Source organism: Patella vulgata, chromosome 1, assembly GCF_932274485.2.
Source record: "Patella vulgata chromosome 1, xgPatVulg1.2, whole genome shotgun sequence".
Lineage (NCBI taxonomy): Eukaryota > Metazoa > Mollusca > Gastropoda > Patellidae > Patella > Patella vulgata.
In genome coordinates, this window is record NC_065879.2 from 87,657,359 (window position 1) to 87,672,412 (window position 15,054).

A 15,054-nucleotide genomic window follows, 5' to 3' on the forward strand; every position below is an offset into this window, starting at 1 on the left:
ATTAATGTAAAAGAAGTGACATGCGCACAAAACATTCAGTGTTAGCACGTGCGTGCTGTATCATAAGGTCTGTCATTGTGTCAACTGGCGTGATTTCGAATCCCCGGTTGTGCGTGACAAGGAGTAGGGTCGCCTGTCCAACCTCGTGGGTTTTCCCCGGGTCCTCCGGTTTCCACCCACTACTAAAGACCCCTACGCGCAAGCGACTTATATAAATTAAATTGAACCATGTGTTTGTGTCGATGGGACGTTAAACCCCATTTCTCTCTCTCTTTTGATTAGACCTAATCCCACTCATACAATGCCTCCAATTACTAGTATCTGACCAAAAGTCGTGTCGACAACCACAAATTACAACATAACAAAATCATTCGCCGTTCAATGTAAAAGTATATAATGACAGTTGCGGCTATATTACGTCATAATGCGCGAAAGTTATCAATCTGTTTAACAGAGGTCTTGAATAGCGGGCCAGCGAATATTCACTGCTGATCAGTGTGGAATTTTATATTGCTGAATTTACTAGCGCATACATATTGCAGAATCTTCCAGAAAAACTAATTGTGTGACAAACGAGACTATCCCAACTAGCTACAAACATTGGGTAATCGCCACATTTGGAATGTTTTTATCATCTGTTGGAGAGAGAGAGAGAGAGTGAGAGAGAGATGGGGTTTAACGTCCACTCGACACAAACTAGGTCATTTCGGGACTAACATATGGTTCAATTTTATTTTCATAATGCGCTTGCGCGTAGGGGTCTTTAGCAGTGGGAGAAAACTCACGAAGTTGGACAGACGACCCTACTCCTTGTCACGTACAACCGGGGATTCGAAACCACGCCAGTTGACTCAATGACAGACTTTATGATACAGCACGCACGTGCTAACCATTCAGCCATCCCCCCCCCCCCCGCACAGCAGACAAGCAATATTTTCTAATACATCTAATCAACTTAATCCTTTAGTGGCATTTAATCAACTGTTTTATGTTTGTGTGACCTTATGGTTTGTATTAGACAAACTGAGATAGTAAAGGGTGCACGTAATATTTCCCTCGTTTCGATGGAAAGAGGGAAATTATTGTTTTATGTGTTGAACACTCGGAAGATTCGGTTATTCTACATCTACCCTCGGCTGTGTGACGGTAAGTGATATGCACCTACGCCTATTCAATGGCGATGCGACACTGGTTTACTTATTAGGAAAACTTGCCGCTATTAAAAAGAAGTAATCAAAATTATGTCGTTCGTTTGAAATATTTGTATGATATTGATAAAACATTCTTTATTCAAAGGCGTATTCATGGGCAATGCCGTTGGTAATCCGGGAACTTGAAAGTACAATAAGGTCTATGGTCATACAGCCGAGGCTAGAGGTAGGGTATGGAATCTGCTGAGGTTTGCCGAGTGATGAGTATAAATCACTGACAAGTAATCTTCGTCACGTGATAAAGTAGTTCATTCTTCTAGCCTTACTCTAGTCTCTATCATCCAGAAAAATATTCTACGATGTTGAAGACTAGGAGGTTCTGGGTGACCGAGACTAGCCTTACTCGAGTTGTCAAAAACAACAATGGACGACGTAACCAGGGACGCTATAACCAACGAAGTTCAAACAGACATCAAATTGGAATCAACAAGGTTTACTCAACGACCTAACAGAGCTTATCAATTCCATAGTGTATTTAGTAATATAGAACTGTATATATCCATCAGTGACATGAATATTTCTTTTCATTAAAAGTACACAGCATTCCATAATGTGCATACAACCTGACATATCTCTTTTGGCCACAGATCACTAATGATTACCCCATTGACTTTAATGTTAATTCTCGTCTTTTAGACCGGCTCTAACCTTTTCCAAAATTATGAGAGGGGTTCACTAGTCCGCGGGGTCACCAGTCCGCTGCTATTACAAATACTATATTATTATTATTATTACAGCATATTTATAGTGCACCCTTTCATATAACATGTTCAGGGGCACTTTACAAAGTGACAATGTAAATCACACATAAACAACAAGATTATGGGCATGTTAACGATTGTATACAGAGTCAGTTAAAAGCCTGATTAAATAAATGTGTTTTAAGTTGTTTTTTAAAAGAATACAGAGATGTACAACATCTTAAACTAAATGGTAGATTATTGCATAAAACAGGTGCTTGATAACTAAAAGAGCGCTGACCATAGGAGACTAGTTGAACAGTTTTGGGCTTTAAAAGTAGTTATCTGATGTACGTAATGTTCGACCAGGTGTATAAAGTTCTAAAAGATCTGAGAGGTAAACAGGAGCTAAATTATTTAAACATTTAAAAGTAAGTAATAAAATCTTAAAATCAATTCGATATTTAACAGGTAACCAGTGTAAATTATATAAAACAGGAGTTATGTGGTCACATTTCTTAGTTAAAGTAACAAGTCTAGCCGCAGTATTCTGTACTTTTTGTAATTTATCTATAAGCTTTAAAGGTAAACCAACTAAAAGTGAATTAAAGTTATCTAATCGAGAAGTGACCAGAGAATTAACAAGTGACTTAGTGGCCTCTACAGTTACACATTTACGTATTTTACCTATATTTCTAATATTAAAATAGCACAATTTAGAAATATTATTTACTTGAGCTCCCATAAGCATAAAACTATCAAAGATGGCGCCAATATTACGAGCAGAATAAGATGAAAATATATCACAATTACCAATTACAACAGGGGGTTTATCTTGTGCAGATTTACTTAATTGATGCCTTGAGCCTAATAACAAATATTCGGTTTTATCATCATTCAATTTTAGAAAGTTCTTTGACATCCATTTTCTAATTTCACTAATACAGTTCTCAAGTTGCAATTTTGATAAATTGAAAGAAGATGGACAATTAGGTGTAAATGAAATATATAATTGAGTATCATCGGCATACAAATGAAAGCTGAGACCATATTTTCTGACAATATCTCCTAATGGTGACGTATAGAGGGTAAATAAAATCGGACTAAGAACAGAACCTTGGGGAACCCCAGATGACAAAACAGATTCAGACGACGATTTGCAATTAACTAAAATACACTGTTTTCTACCCACAAGATAGCTCTCTAAAAGATTTAATGCAGAGCCATGTGGGTATCAATAAACCTAACCCAACCCTAGCCCTAATAATAGATATTGGTGGACTAATGAACCCGCTGACTAGTGCACCCGCGGAATAGTGAGCATTCCCCCAAATTATCGTTGGATGAACGCTTTCTACCGCATATGGAGCAACATGTGGCAACCTTTTGTTCAAATAATAGCTGATGATTCACAAACGACAGATATAAAAACGCGAAGAATGGAATGAAGCAGCAGTAAATGACTGTCGTTCAATTTGGACTGTTCAAGTATTTCACCGAAAATAATTAATTCGAAATGGCAAGATTTTGTTTTTTTATTTTTATAAAAATTGAATATAAATCAATCAAGTTACATTAATATCTGCTGTTAAACTTCCAAATAATATAGCTATATAGAGAATCTATTACGAGTCTTTTTTGATATCAACAAATAACAACACAAGTTGATAAACTAACAAACCAGCGGCTGCCAGGCAGGATACGCCCACATTTTCGAGAGATGGATAGAGAACAAGCTAAAAAGAAAGTGATTTTTCGTACAATCAGGGGCCATAATTCTGGAAGTTACGGTCCGATATGCGCGAACATCGAAAGGAACCGAGATCTTTGGGTTATCTATATATATATATTTGTGACTGTCGTTTGTCTGTCTGTCTGTCTGTTCGGGGTTGGCGGCTACACTAGGTCTGCCCCGAGTCTGAAATTTGGGGTAAAGGGGTAGCTCGGACCGGGGAGTAACATAGGCCAGGTGGCGTTAGTCTACCACTTCCGGTTTCGGAGTTATGACCCCCGAGCGAAGCCGGTCTGTTCGGGGTTGGCGGCTACACTAGGTCTGCCCCGAGTCTGAAATTTGGGGTATAGGGGTAGCTCGGACCGGGGAGTAACATAGGCCAGATGGCGTTAGTCTACCACTTCCGGTTTCGGAGTTATGACCCCCGAGCGAAGCCGGGTATCTGTCTGTTCGGGGTTAGCGGCTACACTAGGTCTGCCCCGGGTCTGAACTTTGGGGTATAGGGGTAGCTCGGACCGGGGAGTAACATAGGCCAGGTGGCGTTAGTCTACCACTTCCAGTTTCGGAGTTATGACCCCCGAGCGAAGCCGGTCTGTTCGGGGTTGGCGGCTACACTAGGTCTGCCCCGAGTCTGAAATTTGGGGTATAGGGGTAGCCCGGACCGGGGAGTAACATAGGCCAGGTGGCGTTAGTCTACCACTTCCGGTTTCGGAGTTATGTTCGGGGTTGGCGGCTACACTAGGTCTGCCCCGAGTCTGAAATTTGGGGTATAGGGGTAGCCCGGACCGGGGAGTAACATAGGCCAGGTGGCGTTAGTCTACCACTTCCGGTTTCGGAGTTATGACCCCCGAGCGAAGCCGGGTATCCTGCTAGTAAACTTATATTTCAAGTTTCAACAAAATCGGATGAAAATTGTGACCTCTATAGGGTCCACAACCTTGATATACCATATTTTTACGCTATTTGAGAACGAACGGCGGCCATTTTCACGAAATTCGAACTCAGCCGTCCTTAGGGTTTAACGGTGATATAATAATAGGTTTTTTTTTTAAATCGGATAAAAATTATGACCTCTATATGGCCCACAAGCTAAAAACGCGATTTTTCGTACAATCGGGGGCCATAATTCAGGAAGTTACGTTCCGATATGCACGAATATCGAAAGAAACCGAGATCTGTGGGTTATAATCATACATTTCAAGTTTAAACTAAATCGGATAAAAAGTGTGACCTCTACAGTGTTCACAAGCTAAAACGTGATTTTTCGTACAATCAGGGGCCATAATCCATGAAGTTACAGTCCGATACATGCCAATATCGACAGGAACCGAGATCTTATGGTGATAAACCTATATTTCAAGTTTCATTGAAATCGGATAAAAATTGTGACCTGTAGTCTGTTCACAAACAATTGTGGACGGATGGACAGGGGCGACGACAATGTACGTCCACATGAACATGTGGGCGTATAAAAACGAGGCTCTGCCGATTTTTTTTTTTTACTTTATCAACGAGTGTTGATATTTTTTTATATCAAAAATGACGAGTAGGAGATTTTATTTATCACCCAATCCTTTCTTACGTGCACAAATAAATAAATATAATTCTTTGCTATAGACTTCACTTTTACTGAACCTGATTACATTACGGCGTAGTGATACATCATTTTTTGGCAGCAATTCAATCATTGCAAAGTCTTTTATATTGATCCAGTGTTTCCATCAAAGTCAATTAAATAAAAATAATTCATTTTTAATAAAAAAAAAAGAAATGCTTTTTATATAAAATGAACTGTTCTTTGAAAATACAAAGAAGTAGTTCCTTTTTAATTGACCAAGGAACTGACCAATCAAAGTCATGTAAAGCGATATCTCCTAAGGATATGAAATTTATCACACAAGCGATAACTACTGTAGAATGTATTATTGGGTGATAAATAGCTATTAGTGTCTTGCTCTCGGTGTTTAAACCACGCTTAATCATACTATTACGATTCTCGGGGAAATGCTTGTTCACGGTAAAATAATAAATTCCCAGAGAATTGCGTCTTGTGTTGGTGATTTTTACGACACGATGACTCAATTCTATTTGTGAATTAAAGAGATCAAAGGTCAACGTATGAATGGGGGGTAAATTATTTCAAGTTATCAAATCACATTCCCCAAACTTTATGACAATTTATATTATTTTGTATGCATAGGCATCTGAGCCAAGGGGGTGGGTGGAGGTTATGGGGAGCAACGTATGAATGGGGGGGGGGGGGTGCACATTATTTCAAGTTAGCAAAATCACATTCCTCCGGTGACGTACTAGGACCTCCCAAGTATAGTGTAGGCAGAGCAAACTCTGGGCACTTATTTCGAGATGATAGGGGTTGGGGCGGGGTCTGCGCCAGGATATGTTTGACTTTCTTGTCATAAACTGACCAACACACCATTAAAATAGTTTTCCTTCATGGGAGACACAGTGCTTCAAGTGAGTAAGACGTTGACTCGCTAACCTGGAGGTTACGTGTTCGATCCCTGCGTTGGCAGAGAAAGTTTCCCTTGCCAGTGGTGCTGGAGCCTCCTCCGAAGGCGGGTAGGTAGACCAAATTTAAGATACTTCAGGGGGGGGGGAATGTTTGGTTCTGTGGCACATGACGTATATCTGAGCCATGGCATACCATACATTGACACTTGGTTGAAGGATTAGGAGTTGAACAAGTCCCGAAAATTAAAACAAGAACTTATAACGACCTACACAACACCACAAGTTAGGTGTCTCTATGTGTTAAATGTTGAAACAACACAAAACTTGTGTTAAAATTTGTCAAAAAACACAAACTTGTGTGAAAATCTACACAAAACTTGTGTTGAAATTTCTGAAACTTATGTTGAAATTTCTGAAACTTGTGTGGTTTCATACAAACTTGTGTATACCATCAACAAAAACTTGTGTTGTATTTTCCCCCAATTCTTATCCAGTATAGCAACCTTTCCCATTCAGCAAAACTCCTTTTGCTCTGTTTAACCTGTAAAGTTTGATAAATGAAGTAACAATAATTATTTTTGTTAAATTATTATTTATTCATAAAATGATAGGAAAAATTAAATTAATACCACCAAATCAAAACTAAATAGACATTTGGAATGTTAACAGGAAAACAGAAATAATATTAATAAAATTGTGTTATATAATGACAAAATCCCCCCCCCCCCCCATCACAAAATATAAATTAGGTATTTGAATTTTTGTTTACCCTAAAACAAGTACTGAGAATATAAAGACATGTACACAGTATCCCTACCCCATACCCGAAAAATACATAATTCAAATACATCTAAATTTAATAACATCCAAACCAAGGACTTATAGAGAAATTGTGCACTAAATTGAATTACTTTCAAAAATTGAAATGTACTACAAAGTCATGTTACAAGTTATTTGTGAAGCATCTAGAAATAACTAGCATACACAGAAAAGTAACAAAAGAAAAATGCACTATTTTGCAGGAGTAATAAAATGATGTAGAACCCGTTCCTCATTAAAAAAAAAGACAAAACAAAATGAATATTTTGTACATAGAAGGAGCAAGATTAAAATATAAAAATATCAGAGAAAATGTCAAATATTAAATAATATGTACAAAATATTTATATAAAATTACAAGTCATAAGCGGGGGGGGGGGGGGGGCACAGTGAGTATAGGGCTTTGGCAGAGAAATTTCAACTAGATTTCCCAGTATAGTTCCTCCATGTAAGTAGTGTAGGGCATGGCATAGGGACAATAAACCTAGGTCTCATATATACATTGCCATGCATTTTAAAGAGAAAGCGAGAAATGCGGTTTAGCGTCCACTCAACACAAGCTGGGTCAATTGGGTACAAGCCCTGATCAAAACCATCCCCACTGCGTTCACTTTAAAGAACCTGTGACAATTGAATTATTTGACTCAATGACAGACCTTCTGATCCAATGTGCGCGTGTTAACCATTCGCCCCCCCCCCCCGGTTCCGTTAAAAGAACCCTTAACAGTTGAAATATTTGATATAAGAGTAGGTTGTAGGACAGAAGTAATAACACAGAAAACTAGGATATTAAAACCTATTTGATCTCATAAGCAATGTAAAGGTTTTTTTTTGTAATTCTGTAATATTTGATCTAGGGACTCTCTGGAATCTAATGGTAGTCTAACGAATTCTCACTAGTATGATAGTTTTGTAGCTGTGGGTTTTGGACGTTCAATTATCTAATTGGTCAAATATCATGTAAATAAGTATAGAGATTGGTCAAACAAGCCGAATGATACAATCGTAATTTTCCGTCACGTGTTCTCTCTGTGGTATTTTATAGACACATGTAACTCTTTTTTATATAACAATTACAGACTAAGTTGATTTAGTACAATTCTACATATCTGGGAATCTACCAACTTGCCAAAGATATTAATTAATGAAATATATTGCCACCATTAATTTCAAGAGCAAAAATTCTAGCAATATTATTACACTTTCCGGGGATCCTCTCTATTTATATTATTACCATTTTTGTGTGTTGTGTTATATTAATTCTGCATAAACCCGGATTTGTTGTTGGTATTTGTTGTATAGGTAATATTACTGGTGCTAGGTAATTTCGGGACTAACATTTAAGGTTCAATTTCTTAAGAGATTGGATAGGCGACCCTTTTCCAAGTCACATATTTGCATATAAAGAAAGTACAGGCTTAAATATCACTAGAAAAAAAAAACTGGATTCCTTTAAACCAAAATGGGCATGCACAGAACAAAAATTTAAATTAAGGGTATCACAAATTGGCGGTCGAACTGTGACAGGGGTGCTACAGCCTACGAATTCCAACTACCAACCAAGGGATCGATTACAATTTACGTGCATGCCAATGTGTACACGGGATCTTGCTTTTTTGTTCCCTCGAAACAACTAGGCAGCTGTCCTTGTCAGGCCCTCCACCCTGCACAGCACCCCTGACAAGGGGAAACCACGCCAGAAAGTCTAGATGAGCTTTCTCGGTTGACACTGGCTAGCGAGCCAGCGCCTTACCCACTCAGCCACAATGGCTCTCTTCTAATTACTGTGATTAGTGTTCAATTCTAATAGAAAAGATTGTCATTATGGTATTTTAGAATCTCATTATTGGCATAATATATCCTGGTTGTGCTGATGTGACATAAAACTCAATTCCATTTCAGTTTAGTATAGTAAAACTCTGCACGTACATGTACATAAACATTGCATGTGCATGATGATGGTGAGTTTGCTCCGGATCTTGGCCGAGAAACTTCACTAGGATTTTCCGACATGTTATCTCCCTGTCAATGGTGCAGGCTGACATATGTCCATTTGTTTGAATTCAACAAAAAACTAAGGTTCCATATACAAATTGCTGTGCACGTAAAAGACCCCCTGGCAGTTGAAATTCGATATAAGAATAGGCCTTAGCGCCACGTTACCGGGCAAAATTTCCCTTAAAGCACACTGTATGACATATACCCATCTTCATTAGCCAATTCGGAGCAGAGATGCAGGACGTTAAACCCCCATTCCATTTCATTTTTTATCTCATCTTTGACAAAGCAAACCAACACACCACAAATAGGCCTACAATATAATTAAATTAACACTTTCATTTTTTAACTGTCTAGTCAATTTAAGTCAACTAATACATGGTTTGTTTTTTTTTCAGCTAACCAAATTGGAAAGATCCAGACAGTTGGAAATAGATATTCTTGTGGAAACTTTTTCTCGCAGACCTTGATAATAAGGCAAAATGTAAGTACCATACAGGAACTGGCTCTATACACTTGGTAATCTAGTTGTCCCCCGGCTTTCGAAGAAAGCAGGAGGCTATTAAAATGGGTTCGTCTGTCTGTTTAATTGAGCTAGAATGTTCAAACTTGGTGTTGGTGTTTTTTAGGTCAATACCTTGATGGAATTTAAAGATGAGCATTTTCTGCTGAGGGTAAGCAGAGATAAGCAATTTGATTGGTTGATGCTTTGGGACACGATAATATTAGTTCTAATTAAGTGAGAGTGATGAAACTTGGTGTATAGTTTCATTACATCAATACCTTGACTAAGTTCGATAATGAACTTTTTCTGCTTAGGGTAAGCAAAGTGATAAGCAATTTGATTGGCCGAGATTTTGGAACACAATAACTCTCCTAATTGAGCTAAAATGTTCAAACTTGGTGTAGGTGTTTATTAGGTCAATGTCTTGATGGGGTTCAAAGATGGGCATTTTCTGCTTATGGTAAGTAGAGATAAGTAATTTGATTGGTTGATGCTTTGGGACACGATAACTTTGGTTCTAAATTAAGTGAGAGTGATGAAACTCAGAATATAGATTCATTATACCATTACCTTGACTAAATTAGATGGTGAGAATTGTCTGCTTAAGCTAAGGAGGGGTAAGCAATTTGATTGGTCAAGACTGTCGAACATAACAACTCTGCTTTTAATTGAGGTAGAATGTTTAAACTTGATGTAGATGTTCATTAGGTGAATGTCTTGTCCGAGTTCAATGATTAACATTTCGAGCTAATGCTAGGCAGGGCTAATCAATTTCATTGGTCGATGCTTTGGGACAAGATAATCGTGATTCTACCTGAACATTAAGTGATGAAACTTAATGTATAGTTTGATTGCTCGATACTTTTGAAAACAAATAAATGTGCGATTAATTAACGTGTCATTTCGGCGGGGGACATAGCCTCCTATTGGCTTGTTTTTCTTCTTATCTTATGGCCATGCCTAGTATTCTGCTATTTCAAGTGTAGGGATTCTAGATTTGGAGACATAATACATGTTTGATCTGGATGAATAGCTGCCCTATTATTTGACTTCAATCCCAAATTTCAAGACATTTGTTCTGACTTCTGACCCATTTGAGCATAATAATCTGCCTGGGTCTGTAACTGGACAAAACATGATATATTTTATGCAAAGCTGTAACAAAATAGAGACTCAGTCTCGATGTGGCAAAATAAATTGTTTATTTATACATTGTGACATTTGGAATGTTGATAGAAAAAGTTAATTCCAATACTAATAAAATTGTGTTATATATTGACAATCCCTGCATAAGTTATAAAATGATGGAATTCATTCCTTATTTTTCAGAATCTTGGAAGAGTATAATGATGTATGATAACAACGAGAGAACCCAACCACACCTTTTGAATATTACACCATCAATTTAATTCTGGAAAAGAATGCATTTGAACCAATTTTTTTTTTTTTTTTTTGGGGGGGGGAGGGGGGGGAGGGTTAATGTTAAATATATCTGAACACAACTATATTTTAATTCTCTCCAGAAATTTGTGTATAATATAGAAGGTAACATTTAGTCAGAAATCATAAAGTATCTAATAGGCATTTCTGAAAACAAAATGTAGATCAAATATTACAGAATTACAAAAAACCCTTTACATTGCTTATGAGATCAAATAGATTTTAATATCCTAGTTTTCTGTGTTATTACTTCTGTCCTACAACCTACTCTTATATCAAATATTTCAACTGTTAAGGGTTCTTTTAACGGAACCCGGGAGGGGGGGGGGGGCGAATGGTTAACACGCGCACATTGGATCAGAAGGTCTGTCATTGAGTCAAATAATTCAATTGTCACAGGTTCTTTAAAGTGAACGCAGTGGGGGTGGTTTTGATCAGGGCTTGTACCCAATTGACCCAGCTTGTGTTGAGTGGACGCTAAACCGCATTTCTCGCTTTCTCTTTAAAATGCATGGCAATGTATATATGAGACCTAGGTTTATTGTCCCTATGCCATGCCCTACACTACTTACATGGAGGAACTATACTGGGAAATCTAGTTGAAATTTCTCTGCCAAAGCCCTATACTCACTGTGCCCCCCCCCCCGCTTATGACTTGTAATTTTATATAAATATTTTGTACATATTATTTAATATTTGACAATTTCTCTGATATTTTTATATTTTAATCTTGCTCCTTCTATGTACAAAATATTCATTTTGTTTTGTCTTTTTTTTTAATGAGGAACGGGTTCTACATCATTTTATTACTCCTGCAAAATAGTGCATTTTTCTTTTGTTACTTTTCTGTGTATGCTAGTTATTTCTAGATGCTTCACAAATCACTTGTAACATGACTTTGTAGTACATTTCAATTTTTGAAAGTAATTCAATTTAGTGCACAATTTCTCTATTAGTCCTTGGTTTGGATGTTATTAAATTTAGATGTATTTGAATTATGTATTTTTCGGGTGTGGGGTAGGGATACTGTGTACATGTCTTTATATTCTCAGTACTTGTTTTAGGGTAAACAAAAATTTAAATACCTAATTTATATTTTGTGATGGGGGGGGGGATTTTGTCATTATATAACACAATTTTATTAATATTATTTCTGTTTTCCTGTTAACATTCCAAATGTCTATTTAGTTTTGATTTGGTGGTATTAATTTAATTTTTCCTATCATTTTATGAATAAATAATAATTTAACAAAAATAATTATTGTTACTTCATTTATCAAACTTTACAGGTTAAACAGAGCAAAAGGAGTTTTGCTGAATGGGAAAGGTTGCTATACTGGATAAGAATTGGGGGAAAATACAACACAAGTTTTTGTTGATGGTATACACAAGTTTGTATGAAACCACACAAGTTTCAGAAATTTCAACATAAGTTTCAGAAATTTCAACACAAGTTTTGTGTAGATTTTCACACAAGTTTGTGTTTTTTGACAAATTTTAACACAAGTTTTGTGTTGTTTCAACATTTAACACATAGAGACACCTAACTTGTGGTGTTTTCAACACAAGTTTGTGTTGTTTCAACACAAGTTTTTTTTATGTGTAGGTCGTTATAAGTTCTTGTTTTAATTTTCGGGACTTGTTCAACTCCTAATCCTTCAACCAAGTGTCAATGTATGGTATGCCATGGCTCAGATATACGTCATATGCCACAGAACCAAACATTCCCCCCCTGAAGTATCTTAAATTTGGTCTACCTACCCGCCTTCGGAGGAGGCTCCAGCACCACTGGCAAGGGAAACTTTCTCTGCCAACGCAGGGATCGAACACGTAACCTCCAGGTTAGCGAGTCAACGTCTTACTCACTTGAAGCACTGTGTCTCCCATGAAGGAAAACTATTTTAATGGTGTGTTGGTAAGTTTATGACAAGAAAGTCAAACATATCCTGGCGCAGACCCCGCCCCAACCCCTATCATCTCGAAATAAGTGCCCAGAGTTTGCTCTGCCTACACTATACTTGGGAGGTCCTAGTACGTCACCGGAGGAATGTGATTTTGCTAACTTGAAATAATGTGCCCCCCCCCCCCCATTCATACGTTGCTCCCCATAACCTCCACCCACCCCCTTGGCTCATATGCCTATGCATACAAAATAATATAAATTGTCATAAAGTTTGGGGAATGTGATTTGATAACTTGGAATAATTTACCCCACATTCATACGTTGAACTTTGATCTCTTTAATTCACAAATAGAATTGAGTCATCGTGTCGCAAAATCACCAACACAAGACGCAATTCTCTGGGAATTTATTATTTTACCGTGAACAAGCATTTATCGGCGATAACACGTAGATTGACATGATTTACGGTGTCGACGTGCTATAAACGACATTCACCCTTTCATTTATTTAGGTCAATACTGCCAGTTTATGAAGAGAAGACATATTTTTTTTTTATCAGAGCGGAGTATAAACGCAATACTCTTTCGCTCTCTGTTAATTCTACGGAAGCGTAATAGGGCCATTAATTTATTCTTTTCTAAATTTTAAAGCCTGTAAGTCAATAACTTGAAAATTCCGGGTAGTAAAAGGCCATACAAGAAAGATAATACGCCCACACAGCAGCCTTGACACAAATATAGGCTACCAGAAATGAAACGGATAAAAGTAACTAGTAACTTCAAGTTAGTATCTTGAAAATTCAAGTTAGTATCTTGAAAATTCAAGTTAGTATCTTGAAAATTCAAGTTAGTAACTTGAAAATTCAAGTTAGTAACTTGAATTTCAAGTTAGTATCTTGAAAATTCAAGTTAGTATCTTGAAAATTCAAGTTAGTAACTTGAAAATTCAAGTTGAAAATAGAATAATAAAAAAAAAATATGTGGCCCTATTACGCTTCCGTAGAATTCACACTACTTGCTTAGAGGTCCAGTATCCCATCTATTGAATTTCACTTTTAACTAAAATCTAACTTTTATTAAGTGCAAACAATATTAATTGACATTACTCATTTCTTTCAACTATAGTTGAATGTTGATTTGACAACCGTCGTAAACAACTTTTTATAAAATCAGTTTCAATAGAATATTTGGCAGGTAACTTTTAACCCGGATGTTCCAGGTTTTTTGGGAAAAGTGTTCATTAATGTACATAAATTTTAAACAAAACACTAATTGTAGGTAAATAAGATTGAGATGTTTTACGTATTTGTGAATTAAATTATCACAGAGCGTTAATTTATCAAGCCACCAGGTAGTCGTTCCCCTTTTTTATTGAAGTACACTGAAAAAAAACTTGTGTTTAACAACACAAACTTGTGTTGAAACAACACAAACTTGTGTTAAATGTTGAAACAACACAAGACTTGTGTTAAAATTAACCAAACAACACAAACTTGTGTTGAAACTTGTGTGAAAATCTACACAATACTTGTGTTGAAATTTCTGAAACTTGTGTTGAAATTTCTGAAACTTGTGTTGAAATTTCTGAAACTCGTGTGGTTTCATAAAAACTTGTGTATAATCTTTCCCATGCAGCCCCCCACCCCTTTTGCTCTGTTTAACCTGTAAAGTTTGATAAATGAGGTAACAATAATTTTATTTGTTAAATTATCATTTATTCATAAAATGATAGGAAAAAGTAAATTAACACCACCAAATCAAAACTAAATAGACATCATTTGAAATGTTAACAGAAAAACAGAGATATTATTCTAATACTAATAAAAATTTTGTTATACTTTGACCCCCTCCCCCCCACATCACAAAATTCAAAATAGCTATTTAATTTTTTCTTTACCCGAAAACAAGAACTGAGAAAAGAAAGATCCCTACCCCATACCCCAAAAATATATAATTCAAATATATCTAAATTTAATAACATCCAAACCAAGCCCTAATTAGATTAATTATGCACTAAATTGAAATACTTTCAGAAACTGAAAATTGCTACAAAGTCATATTACAAGTGATTTGTGAGGCATCTAGAAATAACTATCATACACAGAAAACTAACAAAAGAAAAATGCACTATTTTGCAGGAGTAATAAAATGATGTAGAACCTTTTCATCAAACAAAATGAATATTTTGTACATAAAAGGAGCAAAGCATCAAGATTACAGGATTGAAAAATAAAAAAATATCAGAGAAAATCGCAAACATTAAATAATATGTACAAAATATATATAAATAATCAC

The 15,054-nt window shown here is 36.5% G+C and overlaps 1 long non-coding RNA gene across 1 annotated transcript; it reads left to right on the forward strand.

Annotated features, from left to right (window-relative positions):
- Positions 1-6,081: 6,081 nt before the first annotated feature.
- Positions 6,082-10,853, forward strand: LOC126817661 (uncharacterized). Its single transcript, XR_007679108.1, has 3 exons — positions 6,082-6,203; positions 9,311-9,396; positions 10,747-10,853. It is a non-coding gene; the product is annotated as an uncharacterized LOC126817661 (long non-coding RNA).
- The last annotated feature ends 4,201 nt before the right edge of the window (positions 10,854-15,054 follow it).